Below are 20,166 nucleotides of genomic sequence, written 5' to 3' on the forward strand. Positions count from 1 at the left end.
GTATTTCACCATTGAATCGCCCGCTACTAACACACGCGTCATGTTGCGCACACTTTCAATTCAGAATTACACCATGAAAAAAAAAGAAACAAGAAAGTGAATATTTAATCTAAAACACGGCTGTCAACTACGCAAATGCACTACGACACAGATACGAAGCACGTTAACACGGATGACCAAAGAAAGGGCCACGCACAGATACTGCTAAATCAGCCTATACGCGAAAAATCACAAAAATACGTATTGGGATGGATATAAACAACGTTAGTAAATATAAAATAGCAGTGAAAATAAGCGGTTGAGCTTAGATGAAGATGATGTTCGAGGCTTGCGAATATGTAGCAGAACAAGGCCTGTAGACAGCTCGCAGAAGCAGCAACCAGCCGTACTCAAGCAGCAGCAGCAGCAAGTGAGCGTCTGCTGGCCAGCTGAGGATTCGGTAAATTCGAACAACGCGCTAAATCGAAAACGACGTATGTCATGACAATTTTTGTGACGTCACTTCTGTGCGGCGCAGAAGCCGTTCCTGTGTGGGGATGGCTACAGCGCCGCGCGGCGCAGCAGCCATTGCCAATCTTTTTTGTACATTATGTGCATAAAATGCTATGTTGGATTGTTTCGTTCGTTTTGTGCTCATTTGCGTTCATAATTTTGTGTTCATCTGTCTGGCCGTGCACGTGCTACTGCATAAGGCAACAAAAAAAACAATATAGAAATGCTTCGTGTAAGGCTATAAAACAGACACTGAAGATTCTATACTTGATTGAAGAAGTTCTTTGTAACGAAGCAATTTTTGTTTCTTTTATTTTTTACAGTTGTATATAGAACAGAATTTCAGTTTCGATTAGGCCTTTGGTTACGCCCATTAATTTCATTTTTAACAATGTTTGCAATTCCATGTGGTGGATGTAGTGGACAGACGCGCCACATTCATTTTGTAGACTCGTATGAATAGTTTTGTTCGCCGTTATTGTAGCGCCAACGTGACTTTGGCGTTGCGGAGATTCGTCCACTTCGCCAAGCATACTCCAAAACGGGGTCATCTGAGGTGTCAGTGACGAGTGGATTCGTGGTATCGACAGTACCAACGCGGAACGTCAAACGCACACAATGGACAGCACACGCACGACGAATATGTGTAGTGCATTACCGTCAAGCAGCTGACATTCGCAGGTTATGTACTGGCATCTCTATTATTATTATTTTTTGTCAAGATTCCAAACAAACTGATGCATGTTGCCTATTTCGGCAAACAGAATCTTGCCCTTATTGCTTTCTTTACCAAACTCAGCGGTTCTTTGGAGTGTGCCCCGCAGGGGCGCCTGTGAAAGCAGGCGTTTGGTGTGTAGCGACACCACAGACCCGAACTAACGGGGAAGTTTCTACTCCCTCCCACGCCTAGCCGTGCGTGGCTTTGCCGTGTCCGGGGAAAAGGGGATCCTTGGGGTTGAGCCAACGCTGGGTGATTGGACCTTTAAGGCCCTCCGGCAGAGGCAACACACCCCTTTGGCCCCGGCTTCACGTAGACGGCACCCCTGGGCTGACCCACCCAGGGGAAATCGGCAGTCGCCTTTTCCTATCTCTCTCTCCCTACATCTTCGTCTTTTTCTCTTACTATTTATCTGTCCTGTCTTCTACTCTCTTCCGTTTACTTCCAAACTTCCTGGCGGCAAGGGTTAACCTTGTGTAGTTACCCAACCTTGGGTAGTTATATCTGGTTATAGCGGCGATGTATGACTGGCGCCTTCAAGTGTTCTACCTTGTAGCGTCCCCCTGTTGGGCTCGGTGGTGGGTGGTCACCATCGCCGACGAACATGAAATGCACCACATGGCAAAATTTTTCCCCCCTTACAATGATCGGTCCCTGAAAAGGAACCGCACCGATGAAAGCTCCAAACGAACCGGAACCGATTGTGACCACTTCCCACGCTTTTTAGTCATACACTCTCTGGCAGATAACGTCTCAGTTGCAGGACTGTTGGTTTTCCTGATAGCTAAAACCCTTGCTAACCTAATAGGCAAAAAGTTCGACGCAAATAAACTGTCATCCGGTGATCTTCTTGTTGAAGTAAGCCAGAAACAGCATGCAAACACTCTCCTTAAACAGAAGCAGTTCGCCCACCTGGACGTGTCTATCACCCCCCATCGCAGCCTTAACACTGTTCAAGGCGTCATTTCACAACGTGATCTGATGCGAGAAACTGAAGCAGACCTCGTTAAAGGCTTTCGAGAGCAAGGCGTAGTAGCCATCCGTCGGATAACCATCAGGCGAAACAATGAAGAAGTGGTGACGCCTCATATAGTACTAACATTCAACCGCTCCACCCTGCCAGAATCCGTGAAAGCTGCGTTCCTTCACTGCAAAGTCCGCCCCTACATACCCAACCCTAGAAGGTGCTACAAATGCCAGAAATATGGACATGGGTCGAATACCTGTCGCCAAAAAGAAACATGTGCAAAATGTGGTGATCATGAGCACCCAACAGAGAGCTGTACTTCAATGCAAACAGAGTGCCCTAACTGTCACGGGCCGCACGCAGCGTACTCGCGGACATGTGAACTTTTCAAAAAGGAAAAGGAAATTATCCAGATAAAAGTAATGGAAAACATCACATTCTCTGAAGCCCGGAAGAAGGTGTCGCTCTTCTCCGGAAGAACGTACGCTGACGCAGCGCGCCGGGGGGCCGGGCGGCGTCTAGTGACGGTGGGCACGCACTACAGCTTTGCTGATGCGTGCACATCTTTGCCCCCCACCAAGCAGCCACAGGCTGCGCCAACCTTTCACATCCCGGAGGTCGAACTTCATCAGACCCCAGGGACCACACAGACAACTGAGACACCTGTCTCTTCTGACAAACCTCCATTAGCTTCTGAGGGTCCACCGGAGGCAATGGAAGTGACACCAGGATCCTCAGCGTCTAAGATGCTGACGGAATCCCCCCCAAAAGAGGCGGGGCTCCATAGATCGCCTCAGAGGAAAAAGACACCCGCCAGTGAAGCCTCCTAATAGAGGCAGCGAAGTATGAATAAGTCACGCTCTTTTCCTCATTCATAAAAATGGCTGCAAAAAATATCATCCAATGGAATTGCCGAGGCTTACTTAAGAACTTAGACGACATCTATGAAATATTTGCACAACACCAACCAAACATACTTTGCTTACAGGAAACACACCTAAAACCTACACACACTAGCCTTTTGAAAAGATATGTCCATTCATCTGGTGGTGTCGCTATCGTGGTGCGAAAAGCAGTTCCGTCTCAAAGCCTCACTCTGGTTACTGACTTAGAAGCAGTGGCAATACGAACCCTAATTTTTGGACGAGTAACAACAGTGTGTTCACTATACATCCCTCCAGACTACCAACTCTCTACTAAAGAATTTGAAGCACTCATCGATCAGCTTCCGCATTCATTTCTGTCGGTCGGAGATTTTAACGCGCACCACCCTTTATGGGGATGTAGAAGAACAGATTCTCGAGGCTCCTTAATTGAAAACTTTCTGTTGTCCTCCGGCTCCTGTATATTTAACAAAAAAGAGCCAACATACTTTAATGCAGCGCACAACTCATACACAGCAATAGATCTTGCTATCGGATCTCCTTCACTCTTGGCAACCACTGAGTGGGCTGTAATTCATAACCTCTATGGAAGTGATCATTTTCCTGTCTGTCTAAAATACAAAGGAAGTACGAGTACAATGACTGTGAATGTAACCAGGTTCCGAGAACAGGGTGCGAACTGGATGAAATTCCAAAAACTCTCAAAACTATCGAACTCATCAATTGAAACCCTTGGCATCGATGAATCTGACGTGTTGGTCACACTGCACATTATACAGGCCGCAGAGCAATCCATCCCACATACATCTAACAATACACGGAACAAAAGACGACCTTGGAGTGCAAAAATGCTCGTGACAATCAAAACAAAGCATGGTCAAAATTCCGCAGGTATCCTACAGTCGAAAACTTGGTGAATTTTAAGCGTGCAAAAGCAAACGGTAGACGTGTCCGACGAGAATCTAAACGACAGAGCTGGCAATCCTTCCTCTCATCGATGAACTCTTACACTGACACGCATAAGGTGTATAACAGAGTAAGAGCACTCCAAGGGCACAGCACTCATCCGATGCCCCTTGTTAGTACTGCTGGTGATACACTGGAACACCAGGCAGATGCCTTAGGCCAACACTTCGAGTATATTTTCAGCTCTGCACATTATACAGACTCCTTTAGGCGATACAAACTTGCCGAGGAACGTAAACCTATTCGTGATGACAGGCCATCGGCAGGAGTGTACAATGCCCCCTTTACTATAGGTGAACTAAAGGCAGCACTGGCAAAGTGCGGCAGCTCAGCAGCAGGCTCGGACAGGATTACTTACGGCATGCTGGAACACCTACACAGAAAAACGCTTGACGTCACCCTCATTCTTTTAAACAATGTATGGTCCTCTGTGTATGGCCACTGTGGCATCAGTGGTAACCACCTCGCCGACGACGCTGCCCGATGTGCCCACGATGGAGCGCCCACACTGTTAATACCCTTGTCAAGAGTAGACGCAGCTAGAGAACTTCGTCACATCGCGCATAATGCCACGCTTGCGCACTGGAATTATCTACCTAACTCCAATAAACGCCCTAAGAATCTGAAGTCATTACTTCAGAAACAACTGCCATCCGAGATTTCTCGACGTGACGCTACAATGTTGTGCCGGCTGTGGACTGGGGTAGCGTTTACTAAGTAATTCAGCCATCGCATTTGCATGGCGGATTCATCCATGTGTGAAAGCTGCAACTGTATAGAGACTATTGAACATCTCTTGTGCCGCTGTGCCCAGTTTGATGAAGATCGCCGGACTCTCCAGTGTGCCTTGAATAGACTCGATGACCGGCCATTTAATGAAGCAAAGATATTAGGAGCCTGGTCGCGCAGCACATCAGCACAGAAAGCCACACGAGTCCTCCTGAGATGCTTGTCAACAACTTCATTGAGGGACCGCCTGTGAAACTCGGCATTGTGTGTGTGATGTGACATGTGTCTATCCTTCTCTTTCTCTTTTACTCTCCTCCTCCCCATGTGTAGGGTAGCAAACTGGACACAGTCTAGTTAACCTCCCTACCTTTCCTACATTCCTTCTCTCTCTCTCTCTCTATGGTCCTCTGGGCGTCTGCCCATGACCTGGAAAAAGGCAGTTATCATACCCATCTTTAAACAAGGAAAAGAAGCCACACTTGCTGCTAGTTACAGGCCTATAGCGCTGATTAGCTTTTTGGGCAAGGTGTTTGAAAAAATGGTGAATCGCCGCCTTATGTATTACCTTGAATACAATGGCCTCCTTGATCGTCATCAAGCTGGATTTAGGTCTGGCTGGTCGACAACTGACCAACTGGTAGCATTTGAATCCTATGTCAGAGATGCCTTCATTCATAAACAACTCTGCCTATCTGTATTTTTTTACTTCGAAAAGGCTTACGACACGACATGGCGTTATGGCATTCTCCGTGACCTGCGATCTTTTGGAGTGTCAGGAAATATGCTGAATACTATTGAAAGCTACCTTTCTGACCGTACATTTGTGGTTCGTGTTGGTAATGCCTTATCGAAGTGGTTTACGCAAGAAAATGGCGTCCCCCAGGGCGGTGTTCTTAGCTGCACACTATTCATCGTAAAAATGAACTCCATAAGCACCATACTGCCTAAAACAATCTCCTACTCTGTATATGTGGATGACATTCAGATCAGCTTCAAATCATGCAACCTAGCCACATGTGAACGTAAGATTCAGTTGGCAGTAAACAAGCTGTCAAGCTGGGCAGACAAAAATGGGTTTAAATTTAACTGTGACAAGACTGTTTGCATACTCTTCTCAAAACTACGTGGCATAAGGCCATCCCCCAACATTTCAATTAACGGACAAACCATAACTACCAAAAAAGATCACAAATTTTTAGGTGTTGTGGTTGATGAAAAGCTCAGCTTCGCTACACATATCAAAGAGCTACGACTTAAGTGCTTGAAAGCCTTAAACCTGCTCAAGATTCTCTCGCATCAGTCATGGGGCACAGACCGTGACTGTCTACTGAATCTTCTCAACAGTGTAGTGCTATCACATATCGATTACGGCTCGGTAGTTTACGAGTCAGCTTCAAGATCTGTATTGAAGATGCTTGACCCAGTGCACCACCTTGGGCTTCGGCTGGCCAGCGGTGCTTTCCGAACCAGCCCGACAGCCAGCCTGTATGTTGAGACAGACCGGTGGTCACTAGAACGGCGACGTCAGTTTACAAGTGTCACGTATGCCACCAAGGTTCTTTCCCATGTCGACCACCCAGCTCGTGCGCTATTGCAGGATACATCGAACGCCCTCCTGTTTTTGAGGCGACCATCAGCTACGCCACCGTACTCCCTCAGAGTGGCCTCACACCTTGGAAATGTGCACATACCGGTCTCCGATCTTCAACTAACCTCTCACAAGGACACTGTTGTGCCATGAGAAATGCAAACTATCGATTGTGATTTGTCATTCCTAGAGGTAGGAAAAAATGGCCACCCAGTCGGAATCGACCAACACTTCAAGTACGTGCAGGCCAAATACAGGTGTGCTGAATATTATACTGATGCCTCCAAGTACTCTGCAGTCGCATGTGCGGCACACGGTCCCGCTTTTTCTGAATCTAGAACAATGAACGAACATACCAGTATATTTACTGCAGAATGCTATGGCATACTTTTAGCTGTAACGCACATTTTAAAGTAGAAAGAACCAGCCTCAATCATATACCCAGATTCTCTCAGTGCTGTGACTGCGCTGTCCTCCACTAAGATACTCAAAAACCCAGTTACTAACACACTTCGAAAATGCATCATGTCAGCCCGCAAATCTAAGCTCAAAATCACGCTATGCTGGATTCCAGGACACTGCAACATTGCTGGCAATGAGATAGCGGACAAACTTGCGAAGTCAGCAGCACTCCGCTCATCAGTTGACGTAGACACCATCCCGTATGAGGACCTGAGGCCACTCATCACATCCCGAATGCGTAGACAATGACAAGAAGAATGGAACGCAGCAAATGCAAACAAACTGCACTTAGTAAAGCCAAGAATAGGAAGATATGTGACTGAAAAACGTAACAGGCACCAAGAGGTTGCACTTTGCAGACTCGGGATCGGTCATACACATGCAACACACTCGCACCTTTTAAACAACTCTCCTGCACCACATTGTGCAAAATGTGGTGATGAGCTGTCTGTCGTTCACGTTCTAATTACCTGTCCGTACCTCGAACCAGAAAGACTGTGTCACTTTCCAAAGCTGTACAAATGTCACATTCCGCCTCATCCACAATTTTTTCTTGGAGACGATCCCTTGTTCCCCCAAAAGTAGTGTTAAAGTTTTTAGCTAGTGTAGGCTTCCTACATTCCATAACATATTCTCACTAATCTCAGCCTCCTCTCAATCCTGAGGGAATCGCTGAGACTTTTTTATCATATGTCATGCAGCACGCACTCCTTGTCTTGACAAGGACTGTTGACGACACGGCATGACTTTGTAAAACCCATAAGCATAGCCCGTTTTAAACCCATCACACATAGTCACTACACCTAAGTTTAAGTCCTATACATTACTCTTTTATTCTTGCCACCCTGAGTAGATTTTTTATAATCAAATCGACCAAAAACCGTGTGTTTGGCGCTCTTTGGCCTGAGTTGCCCTTGCGCCACTAAAATCTACCATCATCATCATCATCATCATCATCTTTGAAGTGTGCTTGAATAGTTTCGTGTTTCGAGCCCCGAGAAATGTGGGCGGAATATGTAGTATGTAATCGCAATGTAGGAAAGTCTGTAATTGCAGCCCTAACTTCTGGCTCTTGGAAACAGTGGAATATGTTTTGAATACCGACTGTAGAGTTAAGAAGGCACTAGGTCAAAATAACCAGGGGCACACCTCGGAAAGAGTGGCCGTGTGCCTTAGAGCTACATCCAGAGTTTTTACTTTTGTTCGCTTTATTCTGGGATTGTGATTATTTTTGTGTGTATTCGTGGTACTGGTTGAACGGCAGCGTTTGTCTCCTTAATTATTTTTATGCGGGTCGTCTTAACTTTGTGACAAGTATCCAAGTCATGCATTGCCAGTGAACCCCATTGTCAGTCTTGCCTAGAATAATTATAACTCGAAAGTCATAACGCTGTGATATGCCGTATAATGCATTAAAAACTGTGCTAACATGTGCAAGTAAAGCACAAGCCATTTGCATTCCTCGAACAGTTCAGTCAGTAAGCGATTTAATAAATCAACGATTTTTTATCAAGGCTGATGTAGCAGCAAAGTTTGTTTACGTTTTTTTTTAATATATCAGTACTGGTACTTTCAACAGTAACTGTGTAAATTTAACGTGTGCATTTGCTGGCTCAGAGTAAAAAATCATTAAGTGATCGCTTAATGCAAAAAAATAATTTGCTATTTTGTAGACTTGTTGCTTGCCTGCCAAGGTAAAGCCACCTGTGCTGCTCTTATGAATACCTGAAACTGTTTTGACAATTCTTTACAAATGAATTGTGGCATTTGTTCGAGTCGTTCAGATTACTAACAGATTAGGTGCTCTGCACATTGGGTGGATTGTTATAATGCATTAAACGTGCATATTACTACCGAACATGGCATACCATTTTACACTGTTTTTTGTTGTGCAGGCTTTGGGGCATTTTTAAACTCCTCAGACTTAGCACTCAGCACGTCACATGTGCAACTAGTCAGGTTTGACTTCTTTAGTGTTGAGGTGGCATGCAGATTGACGATGTGGTGGAGCATGGCTTCCTAGTTTATGGTTACTTGGCTGAGGACCGCAGAATACGTGGGTTAGCCCAGAGTGGTCATTCACGAAACGACTTTCTAGTTTCTAATCACAAGTGACTACTTTTATATATAGATCCTTTTCTTACCTTTTGGTTCAAATAAGCTTCACTGATTTAAGCCAAGTCACTCAGGGTTAAGCACAAAGCTACATTTAATGCAAATAAGTTCTGTGGAGACCCGCTTATGGCATCAAGCCACAAGGAAATTCATATGGATTTCACAGGAAGAAAAGCTTCTTAGTGGCTGAAAACTTGTCCTGGTTCCAGGATCGAACCCGGGACCAATGCCTTACCGGGTCTGTTGCTCTACCAATTGAGCTATCCGGGAAGCTAGCAGTTGGCAGCGCAAGCGCGAATTCATCGACAACTCAAAGCGCAGGCACACAAGTAATGCAAATGAGTTCTGCAAAGACAGGCAAGGTGGCAAGGCCTATTTGTTGTTGCATTGACTTGAATTCTTACTTGAACTTTGTCTTCTTTGCTAATGCAACTCTGGGTGAAAAACAGTGTACCTGGGACAGCCTCCTAGCTTATCATTTGGCATAATTATAGTTCCTTGTTAATTATAACTTTGGAGTTGCCTTAGTGAAGACAGATATTCTCGTTTTGTGGTTCACAAGCAGCGAATGGCACTTCACAGACAAGTTGAGTCACCTAAATGCTGGCATGCTTTTATTCTAACAAATGTTTACCAGAACTAGGCATCTTTCCAAAATTTTGGTGGCCTTATTCATAGGTCAGCAAACCCCCTTATGGATCAGCTTATTCAGACTGACCTAGACTCTGAGCTGTGGGTCCAAGTTTGAGTGAGTCTAGGTGAATGATACTTTGGCAAGCAATGAGTCCAAGTGAGTCCGGCTGAGGTAACATTTAGTGAGTCCAAGTGAGTTTACAAAATACAATTCTTGAGTGAGTTTGTGTGAGCTCCACATTTTAGTGCCACTGTCTGGTGATATGTGCTCAGGTTAATCAGTAATGTCAGTCTTATGTTAACTAGCATTTTACATTAAACCCCAGATAGTATTATTGTTAGTTATTTTGTGCCCCTAGAATATTTCATAAACAAATATGAAAGCCAGTATTAACAACTCAATCTTGGCTATTTATTGCCATTCTTGCTATTTTTATTCTCCTGTGTGTGCAGAGCACTTCAGGGACCTGGGATGCCATATGCTGTTGCTTTCGTATGCTTTCGTAGCTTGGCGTAATGCAGGTAAACCACAAATGGCATAGTCATCTGTATTATATCGAGTGCGCCCTCGTGATGAAACTACCGTGGTGGTTGGCAATGTGCCTGATGGTCTTCATTCAAGGCTGGATTTATAAACCAACCTTGCCCTTATTTCTTGTTGTCCTTCATAATATTGTGTCCGCCTCAGTGGTGGAGCAGTTGAGGTGCTTTGCTTATGCCCCGAAAGTCACAAGTTCACTGTAATGGTGCTTTCACAGGTTACATTGGATACCAATGTAACATAAGGGAGCAAAACATTGGCTAACATTACCTGGGATACCATAACATATTTGTTCCTTCAGAGCACTGATCCTCTGGGAGTTGCTTCAATGTGCAACTCAACAAATTTCCATGTAGTTTGTTCACCAATCATGAAAAGGGCCCTGCCGCAGTAATCCAAGAAATTTTTCGTACAGCTTTATTGAAGGAATGCATTGCATCAGAGCAGTTCGCTGGATAAGTTGTTGTGCTTCCATCTAGAACTAATAAAGGTGCGACAGAAAGCGGGCACGAAAAGAGGATTGCTGCACTTTTATTAGTTCATCAAAGAAGCTTATTATTACCTGTAGAATCTACCGCTTGTGCGAATTGAGGCTAGCCCGCCGCTTTTGTGCGGGCTTTGCCGCCTTTTCTGCTGGTTTCATGTCCCGACATGACTCCCTGCTTTTGTGCGAGTGAAGCTTGGTGGCAACGAATATTTGTGATAGCGCCGCATTGTTCTTATACTAAGACGCTTAGTAGATGATGGGAGAGTAAAATTATTTGTACCTGCAAACCAGCCATGAAGGAATAAAAGGCGGTTACCTTTTCTCCAAGCTTCCAGCGCCGTAATGTTATTGAGCTTCATTAAATTTGTAGGGGAATCTGGGCTTTTGTATATGCCAAAAGTAAATTTCATGACTTTAACTGAACATTTTCTAGTTGCGAAGCATGTTTTTGATAGTGCAGATCCCGCACAATTGATGCGTACTCCAATTTAGACTTCACACAGGAATTGCAAGATATAAGTTTTATGCCACTGGGTGCTTTCCGAAGTTTTCTTTAAGAAGCCACAGTTTCTGCAGACAGACTGCACAAATATCGGATTGTCCATGACTGAAAAATAGAGAAGGATGCAAAGAAATAAGTGACAAAACACTTTGGTTTGATCGAGAATTGAACCCAGGCTACCTGCATGGCAAGCAGGCATTCTACCACAGAGCCGTGCTTGCAACTTCGTTGGGGAAAAAACATTGTGCGAATGAAACGTAGTGGGAGGAGTCTTCTTGACGCGTGTAATGTTAGTTGGCAGAAGCATGGGGTCGCTCCCAGCTTCAGAAAGCGAAAAAGAATGGGTGTTTACAAAGACCACTTCTTAAAAAGCACTCAGTCTTATTTAATCATCAGCGGCAAAAGTATCAACATAAGGATAAACTGCGTTGGTTCGCACGTTGCCTTACAAATGTGTAGTGTGCACTTATCAGATTTGCAAAGTGAATATTTGGACGTATCGGGCACTTGGCTGTACTTGCAGTATACATTCAAAGATAGTTTGAAACGGCCAATCTTGTGTGCACAGTTGTTCGTTTTCTTGCAGCATGTTTGTGGCATGCACCGAGAAGCGAAAACAGGGTAACAGCTGGGAAGGAATCGAGCATGCGGTCCAATCACATTAATGCATTTTATGCTTGCAGGCAAAGCTCAAGTGTTTTTTTTTGTTTGTTCGAACATGGGGTTTACATTCAGTGAAATCGCAAGCGAGTGCATGGGTTGTCTCTCGCTGCAGCTGTTGTAACTATTTCGCTCATAATACTCAAGTCATGCAATGGTCGAGGGATTCGGGCTTATGGCATTATTTGTTGAGAGAAGAGGGAGTGATTGCTAGAAGCCCTCCAGATGTAATTGTAAATTCCAGGTCACATGCTGCACTCTAATGTCTGGTTGACATGCTTTTAGGAGCCTCAACTGTCGATTGACAGATGATAAGGCCAAGTAAATTATACAACATGATTTGTAGTAATTGTGGTATAAATGTAGAGAAAGTAAAGTGGGCTTAAAGATTACTTGCCAGCAGGAAGCAGACCTTCAACTTTCAGATTTAGCGTCAAAAGTCCTACGAATTGAGCTACAGTACAGCCATCACCCAGCACTCGTCATCGCGCATATCTGTGCATTTAACCTTGAGAGTGTTAGCACCAATTGCAGCCATAATGGTGAGTGTGGAACACACTTTTTCTGCTTCTTAGTGCTTTATAGCATATGATCTTTTTTAAGAGCTGGCAGCTGACCAATAATTCTGAAGGCATGCTACCTGAAGGCATCAAATCTGCCAATACGAGACCCTCGCTTTGAATTTAAGAAATGAGGGAAATTTTAAGGGCTTGTTTTTTGTTAGATACAATGTGAATTAGAACAGACAATAATTTCCTATTCTCATTAATACTGGGTAAAAAAAACAAGCCTCTAAAATTCTCATTCTTTTGTTCATTCACTGTAAAAAAGAGGCATTTCAGTTTTAATGCTTATCTTTTGTAAGCTACTCAAAATGATTGAATAAATAATTTTCGGAGAAATTAAAGCATTTCTTGTATAGTACAATTTGAAACCCCAGACAATGCTCTTTGACTTTCCTTCTGTATACATAGTGTGAACGTGCGCCATGCAAAGCCCATTCATCACTTTCGAAATGAACCACCCACATGCCCGGGCACCTGCCAACTTCGTCGCCTACCGTTACCGTGTTGTCTCCTCAAGCTTGCGCCTATTTAGCTTTGCCTCACGATGCAAGTTTGAGGGCTGCTAGTGAGGCAAGTTAATTTAGTAGTCCCCGAAGAGAGAGCAGAGCTTCGGTGTGTTTCTTCCCCGAAAGTTATTACTCAAAGTTGAGAACGCACTTTGCGATTTTCCGAAAAGTACCGGCATGTTTGGCTGGCGCGGATTAACAAAAAAAAACTACTTGAAGTAACTCGGTGATATTCGTGTCTTCAGGTGTAACTTTATTCCTGGTAAGTGCCATAGCCAAGCACTTACCTGCAAACAGAGATAGCTTACCAAGATACTGTACATACAAACTTGTCCGTGACCACTGCGTGCACAATCAGCGTGTCAGGGAGGCGGTCAAAATCGTGATGGTGATCGCGGAAATTCGGGTATTGCATTGAAACGAACTGTGAAAATGGATGCGAAACATTATTAGTTCATATCGAAGTATAGCCAATCGGTTCGAGTTGGGGAGGTCAGGAGTTTCGAAAATTGGTCAATTAATTTCCTAACACGGTCTCCATCATTTCAGGGGTCTCCACTGTACACTAGCGTACAAAAAAAAGTAAAATACAAGGTGAAAAAGGAATCAAAACATACGCGAAAAAAAAAAGTGATGACCGGCATTACCGTGGCATGCACCAGGCAAAGTCTCCATTTGCCTCGCATAATGTTTTCCTCGGCTGTTTCCACGAATTTCAATCAACACAGGCTCAACATCAGCACTGTTTAAAATACTTGGGGGGAGGGGGGATGCTGCTGCTTTGGTGGCGTGGGCCGCAGCAATATATTAATATTAATATTATATCTCTTGTAAGCTTGCCTAGCTTTGCAGGACTCATTTTTGATAAGAGCTGCTGCGCTTCACTCATCCGCTCTTAAAAGTGTGGCTCGAGAGACTTTGGGCTTTCATTTGTTCTTGGGCCACGCAATTTGTGGTGTTTGTAGTGAAAGCGAGATAATGGGCCCTCGTAGGTCGTGGTGGGCAGCCGCTATATGCGGTGGCTGGTATACTTGTCGCACATCTTGATTTTCTGATCTTGTGTCGAGTGAACAAACAAGGCCTTTCTGATCCGATGAGCTCGTTAAAGTACGACAACAAAAAAACCACTATGCTTCCTTTCAACATTGTACACAGCAACAGATAACGAGCCCCCCACAAAACGCGCTGCAGCACGTGAACTGCCATAGGTACCCAGGCATGGCGGCAGAGGGCGACAACGGCGTAAGTGACATCACATGAACACTATGTATTCTTAAAGTCACAGCACATGATGATTTCACTCAAGACTTCATGTGTATCCAAGTCTCAAATGAAACTGATCCTGCAATAGTGTCAGTGTCACAGTTGGCAGTCATCTGACAAAGCATAAGCCACATGACCTTTTTTTTTTGTTTCTTCACGTGAATGCACTATAATCAATTTTTTTAACACATTAAAGAGAACCGTTTTAGGCTGAAGTCGGGCAACATCATTCTAACAGGTTAGAGGTTTGCGTGCTTCGCCGGAATAGTTGCGAAGGATTCTTTAAAGAGTGGGCCACTATTAAAGGTGTGATAGCTTAAAAAATCAAATTACTATTGATCACTTTTGATTATAATCACAAACCATCATAATTGCTTACTTTTGGTTCCTAATAATTATACAGGGGATATCAAGTTTTAAAGGAAAGTCTTGCACCCTTCACATGTTCAGAAATATGTAGGTGGCAAACTTTCGTTCCGATTGGGCTACTAGAAGTACTAAAAATATTGTCCAAAATAAAGAAGTTGGCCTAAAATGGACCTTAAGAAAAATGCATTTCAAAGGTGTAAGTGGAAAGTCATTTATGTGGAACAGGTATGCTTTTTAAGGTGATTTGTTCCATCATGAGAGCTTGTCAATTATGGTTATTTTGAGCATGTGGTTTCAGTGAACTCCTTATGCAAAAACGCACTGGCAAGCAGCCAGGTGACAATATTGAGGGGGCTCTACACAACGAGCTCTTTTTTGTTTCAGTAGTCACCTTGTACTATTTGAAAGTTACTTTAACCTACTTCTATTTTAGTGATGATCTCCTGTTTTTTTTTTTTTTTTTGTCGTGAAAGTAGAGAAACTAAGCTTTTCAAAGAAAGTTATTAAAAATAAAAAATATGTAATTTTGAAATGAAAAAGAAAACTTGCAATTTAGGTCTCGGGGCATTTCTTCTTAAGCTGGTGTGGGCATTGTTTAGTTCGAAATTGAAAGAGTTTCAATTATTTAAAGATGTCAAGCGGGCCTTCTAAATGTTCCCTCAATGTGTAGCCATTGTATTTGTTCAGGATAACCAGTTATGCAAGCCGATAATGTGTAATGTGTACATGTGTGTCGTCATGTAGGGTGCTGAAACATTATAGTGAATAATTTACTTCTGATATTCCACGATATCTTCATGCTTTTACTCAAATTGCTTAAAATTATTGTCAAATACATGAAGTATGCTAATGTGTACAAAGCAACAATTCATTGTTTTATGCATAAAAATGTGCATGTGCTTTTCACCACATAAAATGGCAATGCTACTCTAGCCATTAAAAGGAAGTAATACTATCTAGCAGTAGTACTATTTCACATGCTTGATAAGTAGCAATATCAAATGAAGCTTTTACTGCTTGGCATTGTACATATAGTTTTATAACTAAGTCCAATAATTTTTTGAAAGCTTTAGAGTCTATTGTAACAAGCAGATGTCTTATTTGTCACCGTTTAACTATATAGTGTCTGCATATCATCCAAGTCGAATGTCTACGTAGTGGCAGCAGGCAGCTGCATTGACTAAGTATAGTACTTATGCACTGAGAGATGGCAGCTTGGGTGACACTTGTTTTCGATTGTTGCACTGCTAGCACTTCAGCAACATGTTTTATCGGCAAACGTTGCCCAGAAGGTTGCTTACGTACACAGCAACACTTCTTCATTGCCTGGTACTGCAGTCTTGTTTCATGCAGCGTGTGGCGTGTTGTTTGCATTACCATTTTGTTTTCCTCGTTTCTTTGCAGGTTCTTTGCATTTGCCGTCCCGTGTGCAGTGCCATTTGCTCATGTCCGTAAAAGGCCCACTGCATTCCTGCTGGCAGTGCACTGACGTGATCAAGGACAGGAGAAACGTGAAAAGACACCTTTGTATTCACCTAAGCAATCATTTCTTTCAGTACTGCATGGGCTCAACCATATCTACTCGGAGCAACAGTCTCGGTGTGTTCATATTCGCACAAGATCGCTGCACTTTTTCTGTGTTCACTGAACCTGTGTGACCCAAAGACAGCAGAAATATATTTACCCACTTGTGATCAGCCAGAACCGTGATGTCAAACTTACCTTATTGAATTCAAAAAAGTTTTATGGTAGCTTCGTTCAATAAAATTTTGTTCCATATATTTCATGGGTTGAGTTTTTAGGGATATTTTTTGTCTGGGCTGCATTTTAAGCAGGGGTGCAACAGCTGCGCCAATTGGGCCAATCGCACCAATTTGATACAATTCCCCATTGTTGCACCGAGCTCCGACAAAACCATGAAATTTCCTGAAATTGCGCCACACGCTAAAATGCCCGACCAGCCTCAAATTTATTTCAGGCGTGCTAATTTCAGCGAGAAATAAACTAAGCATGCAGACCCTAACCTTAAACCACGGTGTAATTTAGATACTCATTAAATGAGGACACTCGCGAGCTGGATTGACCAATTAAAGTATAAGATGAAGTAACAACAACGCACGCCCATCGCTCCGCTGACCACAGCATATACCTATAGGCGAGACGACTGAACTTCACGAGAAAAAAAATGCATTGCTGTAGCCATCATAGTACACGTACATAGTACATCATAGTACATCATCATAGTACACGGAAAATATGAATTTCCTAGTTGGCAAACGCGGTTATGGCACCTTAGGAACGTATGTGACGTTTTTCGCATGCGAAGGAGGTCGACAAGCTGCAAACGTCGTTGTTGCCAACCACTGTGTTGGTTTCCATAGCAGTGGCACTTCACACAATTTTCTGGCTTGAAGTTGCGTCGTTGCGGCGATAGATACCCGGCGCCGGGCCAACAGGCGCGCATCGTTGTTACTTTATCTCCTTGAATGCACCTTGCAAAGGAACCGAGAAGTTGTCTCTGTCATGGAAGAAAAAACAATCGGGTGAGTGGGGGGGTTAGCACTTCGAGATATGCTTGGCCTTGTTCTAACCAGCGCAGGATGGTTTATAAGGCACCTCCGCTGCAGTACACCAGTGCCCCGCTGAAAAGTGTACATGATTTGGAAGGGGCTGTTGGCACAAGTCATGGGACACAGCAAATTTTATTCAATACCGATGTGTGTATGTGCCGCATAATTGAGTACTAGTATGATTGCTGAAGTCTAAAAAAGGCATTGGCAATCATTTGGAGCAGCCAATGACATATTGTGTGTCAGTTTTTTTCTTTTCTTTTTTTTGCCGCCCCTACTCCTTGGTTTTACAAATCTCCCGAATTTTAAGGTCGCCAGCTTGGCAGAGCCACAATTGCATTCGTAGAGTCTGTCAAAGGATTCAGCAGGTGTGGCACATAATAATGTGAACTTCATAATTGTTTGCTCAGTGAGGTAATTCAGAATACTACTTTTATTGAAATAGCCGTTCTCATGTTTACTCTGCAGCACTATTTAGGTGGGTTGAATGTGTTTTACATATATTTTGTTTCTAAATGTTAGCATTCTTTTTTACAGTGCTCTAAATTTGATCTTTCATGATAAAAATTTAGTTTTTTTTCCGTAACCTGCTTCAAATTTGGATTTTACTGTTCGAAAATTAACATTTTGCTGCTCCAAACATTGCATCAAATTTTGTTTTCGCTGTTGTACCTCTGTTATAGATAATTCTGTCGCAAAAAGGAATGCAGAAAGAGCTTACAGAGCATACATTCATCTAATGCTGACTATTGCATATGCAAACTGCTATACTGTTAACAAGACAACCGTAATTTTTTCTCACAATCGTAGGTAACCGCAGTGTTCTCTCTCCCACCTCTGAATATGACTATTGGTTTTCATTGTTAAAGCTTTGTACGTGAAGTGTTCACATCTGATTCACTTTTAATTTATCACTTAAATCACCTATGCACCTTTTTGTTTTGAATTCACCTTTGTGCTGATTTAGTTCACTTTGTGCACTAAATAATATTTGTTGTATTTTTACTTTTCATTTTTTCTTCAAGTGCCTTAGGAATGGAGTTTGCTATACTGTGGGGCCTAGAAATAAATGCGTTATTGTGAATACAGCTTGGATTTACCCATTTCTTGCATTGAAAACACATAATTGCTCGAATCTTGCGGAGAAAAATTTTGTTTGTCACTTGAGAGCCTTCAAAATTTTGCAGAATGTCGTAAGAGTGGCAGTGGTGTTGGGGACGTATGTGGATACACACAAACTCGTCCAGCCATCAGATTTAGTTCAATACATTGCTACTTCCAATCGTGCCCGCACAATCTCGAAGTTTCGATAGCCTCCCGTGCGAACGGGAGATTTTACATGCGTGCTTGCCTCAAACAGTCGTGCATGTTGACGTCTTCAGGCCTGGCTCCTTTACCAAGTCCTGTCTCTGTCTAGTGCACCTTTCTCAGGATGTCTCATGTGAAGATATGGCTTGCATGACGTGGTAGGTGCATGTAAACACAGTATAGCAACGGTTGGGAAAAAAACGTTACGGAAAGCCATGTGTAATTTAAACGTCAATGCGCACGAAGGGGTATTAATGCCTCAGAGGGTCATGCATATAATCTCGGAGGCTATCATGTGCTGCTGATGGTCAACTTGCGGTGCGGCACACATGCCTGCTCTTGGGTTCTCACGTGAATGCGTGATTGCCACATCTTGCACGACAGCATTGCTAGCATGCGTTTCTATCAAACATCGTGGGTTTCGGGATGTGAAACCCAAGATATTAGTTCATGTATTGCATCTCACTTCGCATTTGTCAACTTCATTCATCCTACTGCATGTTATACAGATTGCACTTCTCTAGCATTCATTCATCATCATTAGTGTAGTTTTGTGCAGAGTGGCTCAAAGTACTTCTTTTTTGTTATCCTTAGAAAAGGAGTAGTCATTTTGGCACAATTTGCCTAAAAACGTCCTAGAAGAACGTCATCCATGTCTAAAATTGATTTTTATGCTGGCAGAAATCATAAATTTCACTCCTGCATCTGTGTTACAATATTTAAGTAGTCTTTTGAATAGTTTGTTTTCTGCAGCATACTCTGACTGCATTTTCGTTTGATCTATCTTAGTTAGCTTAGGAATTACAGGTTTCCAGTAGAAGAGCTCCAGGTGAAGAAAATTATAACCTTCTCCCTCCCCTTTTTGCACCATTGTACAGTACAGTACACTGTTAAAGAGAACAGTTTAATGAGCACCTTTAATATTGTGACCACCTAATTCCAGGCAGATGTGGAAACATTTTTCTTGCACAGCACTGGTCATTCACAAAGAAGTCTACTCTGGCTGAAAGTTGTGTTGTCAAAATCGTACTGATTCTGTAATCCTGTAGCACATTTATGGCTCTTATAAGTAGTGATGCATGTCACTTTTCCAGCTTTTAATAGCAAATGCTGAGTTCATGAGTTACTACGAATTATGGAGCATTCGCCTGGATATACCAAAAGGGAGGATGCAAACTTACTCAATGTTCTCACAGTTCTGACAAATGGTGTCAGTATTCCATGGGAATCCCTCAGCGAGTTGCTGCACATGTGGCGCTTAGAGCCAAACCTGATGACGGTGATAGACTCCACCGTGTATTCTGAGCCCGCTGAACGATGGCACTCATCGTTCACTGTGTCGTTCAGTCTCAAAAATAGCAGTTCATATGTTGGACCATGTATAGAGCTCAGGTATCAGTGGATCATCTACAAGCCTGCAGGTGTTGGTCATCACTCCTCTAAATTCTTTTAGCAATATGTGTGCTGATGGATTCTTTCAGCATGAAAAGCTCATAAACATCTCTGGTAATCACTCTCTGAATCCTTTACAACCCTGCTGGTTATGTTACGTGATCTTGTGCGTGACCGAAAAATGGATATACATGCAAATAAAAAATTCGGCAGATCCCACTGCAGATCACGCAAAAGCTAAAAGCCCAAGAGCAGACTCTTGTGACACACCCGATGTTACATTAATAACAGCAGAGTTGGTTCACCTTTAAGAAACAAACTGAAAGCAAGATGACAAAAAGCTAGATGGACACTTAACGAATTGAGCATTGTTTAATATCATGTGTTTAGCAAGGAGTTTAGAATGTAAAACTGTGTCAAAGAATGAATATACCATCAACATGGTCAC

The 20,166-nt window shown here is 43.1% G+C and overlaps 1 long non-coding RNA gene across 1 annotated transcript; it reads left to right on the forward strand.

Moving 5' to 3' along the window:
* The first annotated feature begins 885 nt into the window (after positions 1-885).
* Positions 886-16,229, forward strand: LOC142771822 (uncharacterized). The gene is made up of 2 exons (XR_012886165.1): positions 886-1,173; positions 15,853-16,229. It is a non-coding gene; the product is annotated as an uncharacterized LOC142771822 (long non-coding RNA).
* Positions 16,230-20,166: the final 3,937 nt, after the last annotated feature.

This window comes from Rhipicephalus microplus, chromosome 9 (assembly GCF_043290135.1).
Source record: "Rhipicephalus microplus isolate Deutch F79 chromosome 9, USDA_Rmic, whole genome shotgun sequence".
Classification (NCBI taxonomy): domain Eukaryota; kingdom Metazoa; phylum Arthropoda; class Arachnida; order Ixodida; family Ixodidae; genus Rhipicephalus; species Rhipicephalus microplus.